The sequence below is a fragment of the Mauremys reevesii genome, linkage group 5, assembly GCF_016161935.1.
Source record: "Mauremys reevesii isolate NIE-2019 linkage group 5, ASM1616193v1, whole genome shotgun sequence".
NCBI classification, from domain to species: Eukaryota; Metazoa; Chordata; order Testudines; family Geoemydidae; genus Mauremys; species Mauremys reevesii.
In genome coordinates, this window is record NC_052627.1 from 70,674,263 (window position 1) to 70,693,349 (window position 19,087).

General features: G+C 41.0%; 1 long non-coding RNA gene across 2 annotated transcripts; it reads left to right on the forward strand.

The window, feature by feature from the left end:
* Positions 1 to 3,610: 3,610 nt before the first annotated feature.
* Positions 3,611 to 16,613, forward strand: LOC120406572. Of its 2 annotated transcripts, none has more exons than XR_005599365.1 (3): positions 3,611 to 3,682; positions 6,725 to 6,787; positions 16,203 to 16,613. It is a non-coding gene; the product is annotated as an uncharacterized LOC120406572 (long non-coding RNA). The 2 variants fall into 2 exon arrangements; XR_005599366.1 differs by lacking the exon at positions 16,203 to 16,613 and adding an exon at positions 14,880 to 15,400 and having other exon boundaries at positions 3,613 to 3,682.
* The last annotated feature ends 2,474 nt before the right edge of the window (positions 16,614 to 19,087 follow it).

Here is a 19,087-nt window from a genome sequence, read left to right on the forward strand (position 1 = left end):
CTTTATTTGTTAGCCAATTTTTTCTCCATAAGTCTTTCCTTTAAGGACCCACAAGGGAATGGTGGGCAGAATAGCCCTTCCCCTTTATTTTGTCCACCAATTAGTCCTAGTTTCTGACCCACCAACTTTGGTTCACTGATTTCTTATTCTACACTGTTCTTGTTTACCAAGCATGATCTTTGAATTATATCAGTAGGGTTGTTGTTGTTTTTTACAAATTCAGTCTCTGACTCCCTTTTGTATCTTTTCCATTAACATTTGTTATAAGTTACTGTGATACCTTATAAACTTTCACATACTTCTTACAGTTGAGATCACAACTAGGGTAAATTTGTAGGCCCAGTTATCATAATGGTGCTTAACAAACCCAGGGCTGTATCTTACAATTTTTACATGTATGAGTGAGCCTTAATCATGTAAGAACTACTGAGGTAAGTAAGGATTTACAGAATCAGTCCTATAAAATAAGACAAGGTCTCTGTTCAGAGAAGCTTATGTTCTAAGTTGTTAATTATTAACATCAGCATAGTTGCTTTCTAATCCACATATAAAAAGTTTTTAATATTACTGATATTTTAGTACAGCTGCATAATGAGAAACAATCAAAAGAATAAAACTATATGGCTGAGATTCAAATATGCTCATAAAGCACAGAATATGGATGCTCAATGAGTCTCATGGACTCTGTAATTCTCACTTTTGTTACATCAGAACCCTTGGGCGCTCTCATCTTGCGATTGAATCTTGTTAGCAAGCAGCAGACCCCCGGCAGCAACAAAAAGCTTAGGGCATTGCTGCCTAACTGTCCATGAACTGCAGTTTCCTTGAAATTCTGCCTAACAAGATATATGATTGCTAATTCGATTTGTAGAAGAGCAAAACTCTGGCAAAATAAAAGTAGCAAACACTCCCAAATGATTTACTGCAAAACAGAACAGAGTAATTGTTGTTTGTTTTTACTGTGTGAAGTTCAGTTGATCTAACATATTGCAGAGCTATGAGAATTTTTATTTTCATTTTCCCTTGAAATTGTGCACTATTATGATTGATGGCATAGTGATCTATGGACAAAACTTTTACTACAAGCCTTTCATTCAAATATTGACAGTTAAAGAATGTTTTGGCTTCTGAGGCCCTTGAAGACTTGGACTGATTTAAATTGGCTTTGGATGAGGCCCAAAGGCCCCAACTCTGATACCATTTAAGTCAGTTATGAAACTCCTTTAAAGTTATGAAGTTTTACTGATTTATGCCAAGTGAGATTCTAGAGATACAAAGTGGGCAATATCTTTTATTGGACCAACTTTTGTTGGTGAGAGAGAGACAAGCTTTTGAGCTATGCAGAGGTCTTCTTCAGGTCTGGAAAACTAACTTGAAGTGTCACAGCTAAATATAAGAGTTGAATAGATCATGTTGCATAAGTAGTTAACACATTTCAAGGTGCAGGGACCTGTTAACACCCCTCCAGTAATAGGGAGGGCAGAAGTAGATGTGGGAGGTTGTTAGTGGGTTACAGATTGTTGTAATAAGTGAGATTCTGGCAGCAGAGACCTGTAGCTTGTAGTTGCCTCCCTGGGAGCAGGCAGTGGTGAAGCTGGCAAACCCAGGGAGGCAGAAGTGCTAGATAGTAAGGAAAGGACTCAGGGAAAGGCAGTAAGGTCTAGAAGGGAATAGACATTGGTTGCTGGCTAGAGGGACCCGGAGCAGAGTGTGGTCCTGGGTTATCCTGCCAGACAGTGAGGGAGTGGCACTACGTGGCAGTGAATGGGAAGACTGCCCCGGATTTTGGAAGGAAGACTTCCTTACGGAAAGGATAAAACCCTAGGGCAACGTGGTCAGAGGACCAAGTCATGAAGAAGAATCTGCAGTCTGTGGAGTGAGAGAGGGGCTGCAAACCCAAAGAGAAAAACACAGAGGCAGCACGCAACTGAGGAAGGGGTACTAATCTTATGAGTTATTCTCCAGACTAACCAGGAGGAGGTGCCAACCTAGTGGTGAGTTGAGTACCCTGTCACATTCAGGTAAAAACTCTTTTTTAGCTGACTTTAGAAGATTAAATAGTTGAGTACTCCCACACTCTTAAGCCCTATCATATCTTGGCTATGCTAGACACAGAATGCCTGCTGGGAGGTAGGAAGGAAAAGGTTAACATGTCAGGTGTCAATACTATGGCTGTGAGTATCAGTAGATCATAGAGCACTTAGGAAGATTCCCTCCTGTCCCAGACAAAGGACACACAGGGATCTGGCAGGACAAAAAGGGTAGCTAGTGAACAAATTAGTAAAGTTTCTGCCAGCTGTCTTCAGAAATACAATATTAGAGTTGAAATAGAGGTCTATGTCTATGTGTTCTATGTCTTTACAACTCTTGAGCTCTGTTCTATTTACATTTAAAGACCTAGATGTAGCTTTGGATGTATGTGTTTAGGCTCAGCTCATGCACTGGAATATTTTTGCTACATATTTATAAATTTGCTTCATTAGAAAAAACATAGACTGAAGTGTAATATATGCCATTGGGTGTCTCTTTTTTTCCTTTTTTATTGTGACCTATATATAAGCATTTCAAACACTTTGCTGGGGTTTGAGATCCCAACATTAACCTTCTCCTGAAAGGGGGGAAAAAAAAACTTGCTACTACTATGGACAACTTTAAATGATCCTTGAATTGTCACTCTGACTTTGGAGTGACTATATTGTTATGTAATAACCTTGACATACTCTAGAGTGCCTTGACTATGCTAGGTGCAAGCAAATCATGCATTGCAATACGGCTAAATATACTTTAGGAATGTAGGCCATATTTACAGCAGTGGGGACTCTTTTGTGAGAAACAGTGACCCCAAAAAAGAATTGGGAGTTGTGGTAGGTAATCAGCTGAACATGAGCTCCCAGTGGCCAAAAGGGCTAATGCAATGCATGAATGCATAAACAGGAATCTCAAGTAGGAAGTTTGGCACTGGTGAGACCACTGATGGAATGTGTCCAGTTCTGATATCCACAATTCAGGGAGGATATAGATAAATTGTATAGGTTTCAGCAAAAAGCCATTACAATGATTAAATTTCTAGAAAACGTATGTTATAGTGATAGAATTCAAGGAGCTCAATCTGTTTAGCTTAACAAAGGGAAGGTTAAGGGGATTACTTGGTCACAATTTAGTCATTCACAGTACCTACAAGGGGAACAAATATTTGATAATGGGCTCTTTAAATTTAGTAGAGAAAGGTATAATATAATCCAACAGTTGGAAGTTGAAGCTAGACAAATTCAGATTGTAAATATGGAGTAGACTTTTACCAATGAGGGTAATTAACCATTAGAATAGTTTATCAAGGGTTGTGGTGGATCCTCCATTACTGGCAAGATTTAAATCAAGATTTGGGGGCTTCTGTAGCCTGTGTTACACAGTAGGTCAGACTCACAGTGGTCTGTAGCAGGGTGCTGGTGCAAAGGCACCTAATTAGCCCCTGCTCAGCCAGCCCCAATAGGGGAAATAGATTGAGGCTGGGGAGAAGCCTGGTGCCTGGCCTTTAGAATTGGCTTCACCTGCGGACCTGAGGGTTCAAGGGCTATAAAGGCTGGCTGGCAGCCAGAAGAAGGGGAATGGCCAGGGGAAGGTCAGTCTCCAGGCTGAGGGCAGACTCTGTTTAGGAGAGAAGATGATCAGGCCTGCAAGCTCTGTATGTCGTATAACACTGGTGGTGGGAGAATATTGTGTAAATAAAGCCACGGGTGCTGCATAACTAGAAGCCTCTCTGAGCTTTTATTGGGGCAACCAGTGGGCCCCAAGAAGAGGGGCAGGCAGAGGACCTGTCACATGGTCCCTTCTAGCCCAGGAATCTAGGAAGTCCCTTTTAATTTAACAACTGCTTATGGTGTTGTGGTACTATTCAACCTTCTCTTTTTCTTTCTTATTCCACTAGTTTAAACCAAGTTGCAAGGTATGGTTAAGCCACTTGGGACCCAATCCTGCAAACACATGTAGATGAAGCCCGTGGCACCACTCATATGAGTAAAGTTAAACATACATGTTTGCAGGATTGGTTCCTAGTTGAGAAGGCGAAGTTTAACTGTGTCTTAAACGGAGTTTTACAAGTGTCTACAGGAGGCTGTGGGGGAAGGCAGAGCAGAATGTTTTTGTTCCAAGGGTGTTTCAGATTTTACTTTTATTACTTATATTGACTTTGGAAATTTAAAATGCATTGGCACAACATTCAAGGACACCTTGGTGTGAGGGGCATTTTTAAAATATAACTTGATACTGGCATGAACATCTTAAGCAACCTAGGCATGTTCCTTTGACACAAATGGTGCTTATATGCATTAACACTTGTGTGAGTCTTGCATTCTCTCTCATTAATGAAAATATGCTGCTACTGGTAAATCTGTTATAAAACCTCCTTTTGAGTTACTTATATTTGGAAACATTGTCATCCAGGCAATTGGCTCAATACCTAAGTGACGTGCTAAACTTGGCAATACTTAAACTGCCAGTCATTTAAGAAGAAAGTTAGCATACAGTTCTTTAATGCTTGGTTAGCTACTTTCGTGTTTAAAGGAAATGTACTAAATAATTCACAATGTTATTGCAGCTGTTTTCCTGCTGACACATTTCAGATGCATTTTATATCCTCTTTATCAATAAACCACACTATCCATCAGAGTATTCTAAATATTGGGATTAAGTTACAGGATAAAAATAGGTCCAGTTTATATGGCAAACACTCAGTCCTGATGATGCCACCAGTAATTTATTTCCAGAGTCATAAACGGAGCGATGTGTTCACCTTAGACCCAGGTGAACAGCAGAGAACGAGCAGAAGAGAGAAAGAAAGCAGGGAACTTGTTGGGGGAGAAAATCAGGAGAAAGACGTTAGCTGAGGTTACTTAGCCCTGTCCCTTAGTTTGGAATTCTCAGGATGCAGATTCATGTCCGGGTGATTTTAAGGGTTAATTTTTCTGTCCCTTAGTTTCTCTCTCCAGTCTGCTCATCACAACAATACTGTATCTCTCAGGGCTTTTCTGAGACTCATTCATTTGCAAAAATCTTTGATATCTTCAGATGAGAAATACTAGACAAGTGCAATGTGTTAGTAATGACAATAAACAGTTCCTATATACATTATTTGAGTTAAAAATAACATTTGCTCAATAGGTGTCACATCACCTCTTTTAATCATACTCTAACATTATTAAATACTACATAAGAGGGGCCATGGAACTAGTGTAAGCTTGCTCAGTGAATTACCAGTACAATAATACAACACTTAAAATGATCTGGGGATTCTGACAATGACTTGTTTACAGTACGTGGAGCAGCTTTATATCTAGTAACATCAGGACTGACCATTCTCCATGTAAATAAATGCTCTTTCTCCTGAAATATTTCACCCCATACTTTGGCAGTAGACTCTTGCACAAACTATCTAGAAATGTAATTTTAAGCTTTCCATACTTAGAATGAACACTATCAGAGTCTGATCCTGGCCCTGCTGTGGCTGTGTTTCACTGATTCATTTTCACAGTGGCTGTAAAACTGGGGAATTCAGTTGCCTGAGGATTTGCCTGGTGTGAAAGTATTTTTGGGCATTGCAAGAGGAGGAAATGGCTAGTAGATCTACCTAACTATGGATTTGCTGACTTCAGCCTTGCCACTATCACACAGCTCCCTGCATGCTTGGGCCTAGGACACTCTGATGGAGAACAATCGAATAGTTTAGCAGTGTATAGCCTATGCCCTTTGCATAGACTCAAAGAATCTTGTCCTTCCCCTGCAGCAAAATGTACTATAGCTGCTTGCTTGTTGACAATAAATTCCTCCCTGTATGAATAATAATCAGAATATTTTTGAGTAGACAAACTTCAAATAATGGGTTTACTGCTAGGACTGAATATCTATTTGTGTAGATCACCAGCTGGTGGTCTACAAATAGCAATCTGTGATGCCTGCTTAATTTCCACCATGGGGACAAACTCTGTCCAATTTTCCATAATCATGGAGGCACCTGCAAGGAGTAGAAATAATGGAAGATTCCCTCATTAGCCCTCCATATTTCTTCTCTGGTGAACTCCATTGTGATAGAAAGAAAAAAAAAAATTTCTATGTGTATGTATAACTATAACTACTTTAACTTAGAACACAAACATTTTTTTTTGCATAACCTAAGCCACACACATTAAAAAAAAAAGTGTTACATTTTCATTCCCACAACAAAAATCCATGTGACACTGAACATATGTTCAGTGTCTATACACCAGAGGAAGCTATTTAAGGAAAATTAGAAAAATCATTTAATACTTTTTAATTTCTGTTTTGAAAGCAAAATAAGTAATTAAACAATCAAGCCTAACTTTAAGAAATTAAGCAAATTTCTAAAATCTTAAAACAGATATAGTTTTGGCTTCCAGATAACGTTCTGCCTTCATATTCAGTCTAGAAGAGCAGAAGTAGTAAATACTGCATGTTAAAAGCCTGTGTATTAAAGTAAAAGATCTATGTTAATATCATGCAGTATGCTTTTTTTATAGCAGTGTCATGCTTTCACGCGCTTATAAACAATATTCCATCCTAGAGTTCATGTGAAAAGCTAATGCATAAGGCTTTGTGCCAGTCTAAGACCATACTTCATAAGATACAATATTAATGGAAATGACCCCTGTCAATAAGCTGCACAAAGCTTTCTTCTGAAGCCTAACTGACCTTCACCAATTTTATATTTAAGATGCTCCCAAGAGCCCGTGACTTTCTTCTCCAAATCCAGCACATTGGATAGAACTGCATGCAGGTACTGAAATCTTTCCATTTGGCTAATTTAGTTTTCAAAGAGAGATTCAGATTTTGTACAGGTGGTGAGCAAAGGTTTGGGTCAATTTTTTTATCAGATTTATTTCACCTATACCTTAATTATAATTCATTCTAATTAAGAGGTAACTTCAAAAGACCCTATATTGCTTACCCACAAGTCATCAGATCCAAAATCCTGATCTATAATAGCCTAATCTATAATAGTGCACTATGAAGGTTTATGTATCCACCAAACCATGTTTGTTTTTTAATACAAGGTTAATCTCTTTATTTTACCATAAATCTCTATTAAATTCAGATGTTTTTCTGACACTTTTTCCAATTTATTTTAAAGTTGGGGTCCATATTTTTCCAAATGGCCTTAGATGAATGGGTAACCATATTTTAATAACTACAACAAATTTGTTTTTCCATTAAGTACCTATCTAATCTTCAATTTGATATTTTTGTATAACAAGTAATTGCAATAATCTTGGGCACTTTAGGTAGGAATGCTGAATACCTTGCTCCCTAATGATTTCTCATAAGGAGTGCCTTACCACAGATTCCTTGTGTAAATATTCCCTTATGTCATAAATATTAGTTACTAGTTAAAATTCAGTCTAAACAATCACTACTAAAGTTTTTTTACCTTGTTTCACAATTATTTATTTTGCATAGTTTAGACAGAAGTGTTACATGTTTGAATTTCCATATATAAATAAAACACAAGGCAACAATCAGTGGATGCATCTGAGAGAACTTTAATTAACCTGATTCTCTCAAGACATCTTATTAATACCCAGTCAAACCTAGAATGATGATTATCCAGTTTTCTAGCACTCTGAGGCAGCATTTTATATGTTGGGGTGCAAGGAGAAATACATATGTTCAGTGTCACATGGATTTTTGTTGTGGGAATGAAAATGTAACACTTTTTTTTTTAATTATGATGTGGCTTCTAGGTTATGCAAAAGGGCAAATGTTCCTGAGTTAACCAGTAGATTAATAGTTATACACATAGAAATAGCCTTTTTGGCTACTTTCTAATCACAATGAGCTCTTAGATCATACTATTTTCTTTCATGGCGGGAGAAGTTTCTTTAGAAAGAGATTTCACTACCTGCTATCCAGAGAAAAGAGATTGGTGAATTATTGAGAAAATGAATGATAATAGGAATGCACGTCTGCTGAGAATATAGTTTTGGGCAGATGTTTTGGCTGAATCATTGTGCGCGTGTGAAGAGCTCTAGGTAGCTGACTCCTAGAGTTTTGGAGAGAATTGAATGATAAATTATTAGGAGCATGCCTGAGGCTTCAGTGCAGAGTGAGAATAACTAAGTGCCTGGAAAGCCAATAAATGTATCTTAGCCATGTGCTAGAGCTAGTGACAATAAAGCATCTATTCAGCTGCCTGCTATTTAGGGCTCTATTTTGAGCTCTGAACTTTTTTTATGGCCAGAAAAACTGAGCCTGAAGGAGAGTTTAAATTTGAATGGAGAATGAAAATATCCAATGACTGCTTTCTGACCTTAAGCATTGCATAAAAATGAAGTTTGTTGGGTATGTAAATTAGTCATTTTACATATAATTTCAGCTATTTGTATGATTCGAATACATAGTTCTGCAAACAAATCTTGCTGTTAACTTATGAATGGAAGTGTTAATAAACCTGATATTACAATGTGTTTCCAGATCTGAAACTGAGAAAGCATGTTGTGTACATTTCATGTGCTTTTATACTGTGATGAGGAAACATGTATCTTGTGATGTGTGCCCATTTGAGAATTGTATCATTTTTAGCTTATTATAGTGCCTAAAGTTCCCAGCCACATCAGGATGCATTGGGCTAGATGGTGTACAAAGTCCTAAAAAGAGGCAGTTCTTGCCTCAAAAAGCCCTGGATCTGAAAAGGGTGTGCTTAAGTACTTTCTTGAATAGGATGGACTGAAGTATGTGTGTAAGTGTCTCTTGAATATAGACTTGGGTGACGCACCTAAGATCACATGGGAAGTCTGTAACAGTCAGGATTTGCACCCAGATCTGGACCTTAACTACAAGACCATTATTTCTCTTAAAAACACCAATGTACGCAAATGTGTATACTGCATTCTTCAGGCACCAAGGGGGTTTTTAATCAGCAACTCTGACTTTCAGTACCCACTGTCCACCTGAATCAGGTAAAACTTCATTGGGAAGCAATAGAATAAATTCAATGCTGTGCTGCCTGAATGCTTCCATTCAAAGAACTTTGAAGACCATTAAGATAGTAGAACGTACAAGGAAAAGATAACTCTTTTTTTCTGAAGGATTTCTTTCCATGAAGAAAAGAAACCTGTGTGTGAGGTGTGGCTAGAGCTGAAAGAAGAGCAGCTGCAAGAAACAAGAAGCTGTTGGGAGTGATTTTCCCAAAGACTTTAGAAAAATCTTATATAGCAGAAAGGCTTAATTTTTTCCATTTGATTTCCTGCCCCGCCTTCTGGCCCGCAACCACCTGAAGTTGAAGAGGACAACCGAGAGACTATAGGACTTTTGAAATATTGAAGAAAATATATACATTTTTTTAAAGACAAATAGGAAAATGAGATCCCGGTCCATGAATACAGGTTGTGGTGCTTTGACAGAATCCTCCAAATCTGTGAGTGGGGGGGAAAGCCAACAGGCTGGAGCAGCGAGCTGGGTCTAGCTCTGTCAGTCAGGAGCTGGTGCTTCCTCAGGGACACAACTGGCAGGGAGATGGCTTGGAGGACCCATGGGGCAGGACACCCAGCTCAGCAGCAACAGCCTTGAATCTAAGTAGGTCCCATAGGCCATCAATGTGGGAGTGAAGGGGGACAGCTGTGCCTTTCTGGAGTTTATCCATGTACCCTGAGGTGTATGCCAGGGGCTCTAAGATGTGCTGCTTTGCCAGGAACAGTGACTGTGGGCTCCAATGGTACAGGTAAGGGACCATGATCCTCTGTGCCTATTGTACCTACTGGGCACCTTGGGACAGTCTGCTTTCTGGACCCATTCTGGCCATCCCACAGCCAGCCCCTGCTGACTGGGCACAGTGGCTTTCCAGACCTGTTTCACTGCAAGGACTCTGTTCTCAGAGCACAATGGTGAAGGCAGGGGTGAAAGTAATTTACAGGACTTACCGGTACTGCTGGAGTCCTGAGGGGGCGTGGCCTCATCCAGAAGGGGCGGGGCCTCTCAAGATTTAAAGGCCCTGGGGCACCAGCTGTGGCTGGGAGACCCAGGGCCTGTAAATCAACAGGGGCTCCCAGCTGAAGAGGTGGCTGGGAATTCCCTGGGGCTCAGGGGCAAATTAAAGGGCCCAGGGCTCCGGCCGCTGGGGGGAACCCCGAGCTTTGCAGGGCTGGGGCAGGGATTTAAAGGGCCCAGAGCTCCTGCCGCTGAGGGGAGCCCCAAGCCCTTTAAATCCTGGCCCCAGCCTGGCCTCCAGAGCCATGGCCGGGATTCAAAGGGCTCTGGGCTGCCCACAGCGGCGGGGAGCTCTGAGCCCTTTAAATCTCAGCCGCGGGGAGTTCTGAGCCCTTTCAGTCCCCGCCGTGGAAGCCGGTGCAGTCCAGCACGGCATACTGGCTCTTGCCGGTACGCTGTACCGGACTGGACCGGCTTACTTTCACCTCTGGGTGAAGGTAGAATATGCTGGGGAGAAAGATCCAGGAACACAGAGACCCAAGAGGGCTGAGCAGCAAGTGCCTGGCACTGCAAGTGTTCTGTAAGGTCAAGGCTTGGAGTGTGAGTGCTGATGTAGTTTTTTAGTGGCAGTGAGGGGCTGGGAGCTGATCTGGACATGTGGAGATGCTACGAGAGTCTGGTTATGGGAAGTGTGTGTAGGATACTTAGTACTCTGGTATGCTGACAGGTGCTGCCTATTCAGGAGCAGAAGTGTGTTGATCCCTGGACTCTCCTCCTCCTTGGAGCCTGAGCAGGAGGAGGGAGCCTGAACACAGAGCAGGAGAAGCTGGTACTTTCCTAGGAATGTGATTTGGCCCCTGGGATGGATGCTGTGAGAGTCCCAGTTGCACCCAGCAGTCTCCTGTGACTATGTGCCTGCTGGATCCAGCAGTTGCCTGGGGGAAGGTGCCCTGCTTTTTTCAGAAGGGAAAAGTCCATTTTGTACCAGGATTGGGTAGGCAGCAGGCCTTGCAGGTTCCATCCTTGCCTTTCCCAATGTATCTGAGAAAGATGGGCTCAGCAGTGCCCTCCCTAGCCAGAGATCCAAGGGCAGCAGTAGGAGCTAGTCACAGGGAAATCCTGAGCTCCCATCCCACAAACAAGCCCTGAGCACAGCTATCTGGTTGGCCTCTCTGGCTGGCCCTCCCTGCCCTCAGTCTGTGGGCACTCTTAACTTTAACCAACAGGGCCTGCTGCCAGAGTGCTGTGGCTCAGCATAGGAAGGGGCTGTCTGACTGCAGACAGAGGAGTAGGCTTAATCCAAAGCACTGAAGGATAAAACTGAACACCTGCCCTGGGGCTGGGGCATGCGAGTCACTGGGCAACAAAGTCTAGCAGTTCTGCAGCCACCACAGAGTTGAGTGGGAGCAGTGTGGGGGGAGCTCTCCCCTCCAGAAATGGAATACCATAAACTACCCAAATCTTATAGATGTATAAACATGGGGTGAGCTCATGCTCCAACCCCCACCTCCAGGGTCTCCCCTCTGCACTGTGCAGAAAGTTTTACTCAGCACCCTCCCACACATACATACACACACCCTACCCTCAAAGATATTTTCACCCACCACTTATAACTGTATGCCCAGATCCCCAGTCAGATGGGGACCCCACTTTGCTAGGTGCTTATCACATTCTGGGATGCAAACCAGACCAGTGAGGGGTTGTCACCATCTGCCCTGCATATTTGGGTGCCTTTGCTCTTGTAGTTCACAGCCTCAGTGTGCATAGCTACAGCCCTGTCCAACATATCTGACCCCAACAGCCTGTCAGCAACATACTAAACATGCTGGCTTTCACCAGCCTTGGTGACTACCTACAGGGTGACCCCAACACAGTCCCGGTCCTGAATTTTTCCCAAACCATGTGTTCTTCACAATCCAGCCCTACCCTGGAACTTCCAATATTAGAGGTCTATTGTGCCTGTAAGGAGTCAATATAAAATAGTTTGCTACTTTAACTTGAGTTACCAAACAAGTCCATTAAAAACAAAGGATTAATTTTAGGTAAATAAACTTTTTAAAATCAGATTTTAAGTGAGTTTAAGTATAAAGCAATAAGTTACAAATGGTTACAAGAGAAATAAAGCTAAAACACTTTCTAGTAACTAAAATCTAAGCTAGACTTGGTTCAAGGTAAAATCCTTAGCACGTGTTCCAAGCAACAGGGCTGACCAAATTCTCAAGTTGAAACCTTTGTCTTAAGTGTGTGAGAGAGAAGACCTGGGGTGTCTTTGCCCCTCACTTTTATAGTCCAGTCACCCTTTGAAATGCATTTTCCTGTGGGTTACCCCTAGATAAAGTTCCTTCATCCTGTAAGGATGGAGACATGGAATCTTGTGGTGAGAGGTTCCATATGATTGATCTGTTCCTCCTCCTCTTCATTGCCCAATAATGGCCACTTAATAGGTGATTTGACTTTGGTACCTGGCTAGAAACATCAGCTTGTCCTTTGTCTTTGAGGAACAGGTTTATCCCCAGCTCCTCAGACTTGTCTGGTAAACACATTTGTCATATTTTAGCTTACGTTCATAACTTTACATATGTTGCTCCATTCATTTCATCATGTTATTAGATTTGAGTTTTCCACTGAGTTATTAGTTTTCCAATGATACCTCACAAGGCATATTTTGTATAATGATCATCACAGTGGTTTGTGGGGTGTGAATACGGGGGGGGGTGTTCTGTCACAGTGCTGTAGAAATATCATAAGAAATGACTCCTGTCTTTGAAGATCTTCAAGCCTAGAGGACATATTTTGGCCTAAATAACTCTTCTCTTCTCCTAAATGAGCTCTATCTCATTACTCTTACTTAACACCTAACATTAGGAAACCTGGGGTGCACTGCTGAGCATGTCACTACCATATATATCAGTGAGTTTGGATGTAACCTGTGATGGAGACAGGCAGGTTTATGTTGTGCAAATTGGCATTATGTATCCACTTCTGAGTAGGAAGAATGCCTTTGAAATGGAGTACAGCATCTGCTCGCCAGCCCCAGAGATGATGTGGAGTTGAATCAGGCCCTAATTACAATCTCTTACCTGGTGTATGAACTCTTTGGCATAATACAGAGTCTAATTATCCAGCTGAAATTTACCCCTGGGGGTCCCAAACACAGTCCTGGAGGCTACTCCCATTACCAACTTCCACATGTCTCCTGATGTCCCAACATGTGAAGGAAGGGTCATTCCTAGAGGACTGAGGTTAGCCACTAATAGACAGAGCTTTGGGTCATCCAGATCTTTTAAAAGTGACTCCTACTTGAACTTCAGAGAGATCCCCATAAATAGTAATGGCGAGAGGATAGGATAATTCCCTCAGTCAGAGAGACAGCCATCAAGCAACATCCAAGGATTGTTCCTCATTACATCCAGCAACTCAGTCCCCATCCACGGCTCTATAAATGTGTCAGAGTTCCACACTTCTTCTCCCACCCCTCTTTTCTGAGAGGAACCTGGACTGACAGGATGTGGGGAGTGGCTTGGGGCTCAGTTTAAGGTTGCAGTTTGATGTATGGGTAGGGGAGTAAATTCTTCTGGCCTCAGTAGCTTTATCCCCTGTTTTTAGTTTTATAAATTCATTTGGTTATGTTTTATTTTCAAGTTTGTTACAAAATCCCTGAATTGTATCCCTTGCCAACAATTATTCCTGGGTGATCCAGTGAGAAACTAATGTATCCATTACAAGTGTGTGACCATGCTCAAGCCATATCTTAAGGCCTTGTTCAGAACAGTTGGTGTAGCAGTGTCTCAAAGGGTGTTCCTTCTCCCCATTGCAGATATTTCATAGCTAAGTGGAGAGTAGTTTTCACTTAAAACAGTGATTGAAAATGCACCACTGAAAACTGATTTCTTGCCCCATGTTACCAGATATGGGTTAGGGATAGGGAGAATGACAGTCTCCATCTTTGCTTTACATATAAAACTTTTAATATTGTCTTAACTGGGGATCCAATTTTTAAACTCCATCCAAACTAGGCTCTTAAAGGTTTACTATACAAATCACTGTTTTTCTTTCCCTAAAACACTACTGTTAAAAATGTTTATATTTTTAGATTTTTTCCATTGCTGTTATAACAGTCATTCTAAAAATGCAAATGAAAATCAGTATTGACACTTCTCGACACCTAGTATCTTTAGTCTAAAAATGTGTAGGAATGGCTTAGTTTGGATTGTTTGTCATCTAGACCTTGGATATGTCCTTTCACAGAGGTAGATCTGTGATACTGTCTACATTCAGCACTAATGAAATGCAATAAACTGGAATTCTACATAAATGATTACCTATTTCAGTTAATGAAACAGACTGTCTAAAACACTTAACTACAAATGGATCTACAGAAAACATTGCATGTTATTTACAAGTATTCTATATAAAATATTCAGCAGTTGTAGGCAACTGTATTCTGTAACTCAACTTTCTGCTCCACTCTGAAAAATAAATGTAAAGATTATGCTTTTGGCTCCACCATGGAGCTGTCAAGTGTAACTGCAAGTTCAGTGTTGCCACTTACCACATAACATGAATCCTATTTGAAGCAGCTACTTGGTTTCAAGCTTAAATCTCAATACTCTTTTTTTTTTCTCTGCCTTGCCTAGCCTATTTGTAGTATGTTATAAGAATAGACAGGCATTAGAATTCTTTAAAGCATGCAAGTGTTGTACTAAGAAATAGGTAAAAACAGTGGAAGGATGTTTAAATAATCAGATAGTATAAATTTCAATTTAAAGTTAATGTGTGTTTGTCTTAATTTAAAACCCAAACTGGATGGGAAAAATGAATCAGTATGCTGCCTTTCACTAGGATAACTTTTTAAAAATTCTTGCTTAAAGCAGGAGCTGCTTTGCCATATGCATTTATCTAACAGTCATCTCTGATTTTTCCCTCCCTTGTTTGCCCCCTCCCAGCCCCTCCTCCAATTGTCAGTTTCAGTTCAGCAGTGTTCTTCCTCATTTATAGACTTCAATCATCACAAAATGGGATTTCTTACTGATGACTTCTTACACGACTGTGAAGCCCTAAACCACAGCACCTAAGACTGCTTCAGAAGCAACAGTTCCACAACACTTGCCCCATAAGTTCCAGGGTTGGGCAACACCTGTTCCTTTTTCCACATGAATGTTGTTGTTTTTTTTAAGTTCCATCACTGTCTGCCACAAATGGGGATGACCACCTACTTCATAAGCACACAAAGAAGAAAAGGAGACAAAGCATAACACAGCTTTGTATTGAATAATGTATCACATCATATATCAGCAAGCTACCCTGTCACATGTCACTTCATCACATATTAACATAACACACTATCAAGTCACACTGCCGGGTCCATTCTCTATGGCTTGTTTTAGCCATAGTGCTTGTAACGAAGGACAACATGACTTGAAAAGCATATTGTCTTGCATTAAATCTTCCTACATTTATCTTCCTGTTTGACACAGAATTTTATTTCTGGATGAGCCAAGGACTGTGGTCAACTAGACCTATCTTGTGATGGACAGTTAATCCAGCATTACAAGGTGTCTGCAATAATGAAATGGTTTCCAATATTCACAGATTCTGGCAGCTGCTTTCTGTGTCACTTCCAATTTTAAGGACCTTTGACTTTTTGAATAATACAGCATGCAATACTAATAGACAAACTAAATGTGCAGGACAAATTCTGCTCTGTTTCACAGTAGTGTGACCCCACTTACAGACCAGGATATAGAAGTGTGTGACATCCATAAATCTCATTTTGCATTGGTTCAGCTAAATATTTTTGAGGCTAGATCCTGTTACGTGCAGATAGTCCTCCAGTGGAAGATGAGGGCATTCACCTGGCAAGATCAGGCCCTGGGTTTGGGTGAACATGTGAGTTTTGCTGTGACTATTGTTAAAGTTTGACCAAACTAGAAAATTCAAAGAAACACAGCCCGAACTAGGGAGTCTCTCATGGAGACTTTGTGGAGAAAGGTTTGTCAGAAACTAGGCCAAGTTTCATCTGAAAGACTTACCTAGTTTGGCAAAGCAGAACTACGTTTTCAACTAGTAACAAACTGCCCAACAAATTGAATTTAATCGTTTTGTTCCAAAAGTTTGTGTGGTGGTGAGACTATTCTTGGTCCATTTCTCTTTTTGAACAGTGGGATATTTTAGAAAACTCCCAACCTGTATTTGAAGACTCTAAAAAATGTAGGGTTGTGTTTAGGTATATATAAACTTTCACATTACTGTGTGTTTTCACATTACAGGGGCTGTTGGATGAGAAATTTGAATGAAGCCAAAAGAGTTACCAGGCTTTTTCCCAAATGAAGTCCTCTGGGGCTGACATCCTAATTTGAAAATATGTTAATGATGGCTATAAAGGTAAGGTTCTGTGGACATGTTTCTATGGGCTAAATGACACTGTGAGGTATCTAAGTGTAGGTTGATTGTGCCTCAGTAGCTTCCCTCTTTTGGTATACTTGTGTCTCTGCACACACTGTCCCATAAAGAGGAACAATCAAAGTTGAAAGTAGTAGCACAAATTATCTTCAAGGATTACACTACATGCTACTGCCAAATCACGTCTCATAACATTTATTTCTCCTTTTTGGGGACTTGATCTGAGAAGAGGCTAAATGTTCATGTCACCTACTACATGGGAGAAGCTATGTTCTCTCCCTGAAGGGGAAACATTTCTCCCTGTGCTAATTCAACTTTAGCTACTTCTTTTTTGCTCACAGATTGTAACTTAATTCAGCAGCATCAGCTATGTTATCAAAAGCTGCGTGTCAATTAAGGGCTAAGAACAAGAAAAGCTGATTCATTCCTGCAAGCCTGAGTCAGAAAATTTGGGAGGAGGTGGTTTCTTAGCTCTTGGAGGGGAGTAAAATGAATGAATGCAGGAGTCTTTTATATCACTTAGCACACTGTAAACATGAGCAGTATTACTGAAGCATTGAAGTAGTTCAGGTCAGAGAGATGACAGAGTCTGTATACAGTGAATAGAGAAGTTTCAGAAGGGAAAAAGTACCTGATCTGAAGCATCACATACCTCCAACTGCTCAGACATCACAATCCAACCTGATTGACCCAGAGTGTGAAGGTCAAAAATGTGGCTGAGGAAAACTGAGTATTGAACTAGGCAAGAAATGAGAGAAATGAAAACCCTTCCTCCTCTACGACTAAATGCAAGACTTCTCTTTTGTCTACAGCTTTCCCACAGTAATTAATAATACAAAAAGTTGTTCACACTCAGTGCAGGAACCAAGGGGCTTGGAGGAAAGGTGGTTGTGTGCTATCCATCCCTGCATTGTCCTGCCACCCCAAGTCTCCAGTGCAAGTTAGCTGAACTGAACTAGGAATATATAATGTGCTAGGACTATTGTTGTTGTCTAGAGATTGTGAGAAAGAAGCAGTGCACCAATCACAGGGAAAACCAGGTGTGGTCGGTGTAGGTTTGTCTACCTCAGCTTTACAGCACTTGGTGATTCCACCTCTCCCATCCCCCACACATTTGTGTCCACACAGTAGACATAGCATCAAACCATATGTTGTCCTTGCGAGGGTGCCATCTTCCTGAAAAACAGGTTACTTCATTTTGCAGCATAGCTATCACCCTCTAACTGCATTTGCATAACCAGTTTTTGTGATCCTTCCATCACCTACAGCTTACAGAGCAGTAAGTTATCCCAGAGAACACTTTCCTACGTGCTGCTCTTTGTTCATGTCCTCCAGGCACTCTGTCTCCTGCTGAGACTTACAGGATAACTTTCTAAAATTCATTCATGCAAACCCAGTTAAGCAGCTTGATAGGTATGGAAGCATAAACATAGTCAATATGTAGTTATTTGTGGCTATCACTCAACCTTGTTTGTTGCAAAATGTCTCAGATGGAGCTATCATGTCCTGGTTACAACAAATGTGTACTCTTTATAGGGTAGATAAGGCCTGAATTGCAGTAGCCTAAGTCAGCAGATATACTCTGATATAGACAGGACGGTGATTCATGCATGAGGACAACCTCACCTTTGCTCAAACCCAGACATGAATAATAGCCAGAAAAAAATGCTGTTAATTGTGGCGTTTTCCCTTTTTCATCAATATAATTGCCTTTTTGTGAGACATATTGGAGTATGTGTCATTGTTATTCATGGAAACTGTCAGGCTCCTTACCTCCTTTAAGAAACATGAAAGGTGAATGACAGATGGGGACCACAACCTTGGCAAAGAAGATCTCCATTAGCAGACAGCCAAGCAAAAAGAGAATCAAATTGGGGGCACAGTGGGGGAACAAAGCTTAAGAATACTATTTAACTTTTTACACAAACTATATCTCTATCTTTATTGTAAAGTGGCCTGTGATGCCATGGTATGTTGTTTACACAGAGACGTAATGGTTAACTCCTTCCATGTTGGAATTAATGACCTATTTGCTCTGAGTTGACTGTAGAAAGGGCAAGAACCACAGTGCTTAAATCCTCCCATTTACTCCTAATAATTGCAATACCAACACTGCTCTGGTGGTCTGCCTAATGCTTTAAAAACATTTAATTCAGTTGAGTCAGATTATATTTAACTATGTGAATGTGTTTCTGAAGGTTTATAAGAAATTTCTACCTATTCTCTAATGCATTCAGATTCTAAGGGCCACTCCCCCATCTTGATGTGTATTTTTTGTACTGTTTGCTTTCAGGTATATTGTAAGCTCTTTGGGGCAGGAAACTTATCTATTTGGCACTCAACTCCTATTGTGAATATACAAATACAGTATCACCCTAAATAATGCTTATAATTAAATTAATAAACAGTGATGCACTGCCTATCATTTGCCTAAGAACTGGTGGGGCAGCCGTAGAGCGGCAGCTGCTGGTTGGTGCTGGGCTCTGCAGTCAGCGCTGCTGCCAGCAGCAGATCAGAAGTAAGGGTGGCATGGTATGGTGTATTGCCACCCTTACTTCTGGTGGCAGCACTGCCTTCAGAGCTGGATGGCTGGAGAGTAGTGGCTGCTGGCCAGGAGCCCAGTGGTGCTAGGGCTACGAACAGTGAAGCCTAGAGGTGTCGGGGCTCAGCCCCAGACAAATTAAGCATTACTTACTGGATCTTAAGTTCTCCTGATAGAATTAGCTATGGCTGAGCTAGAACACCACCCATT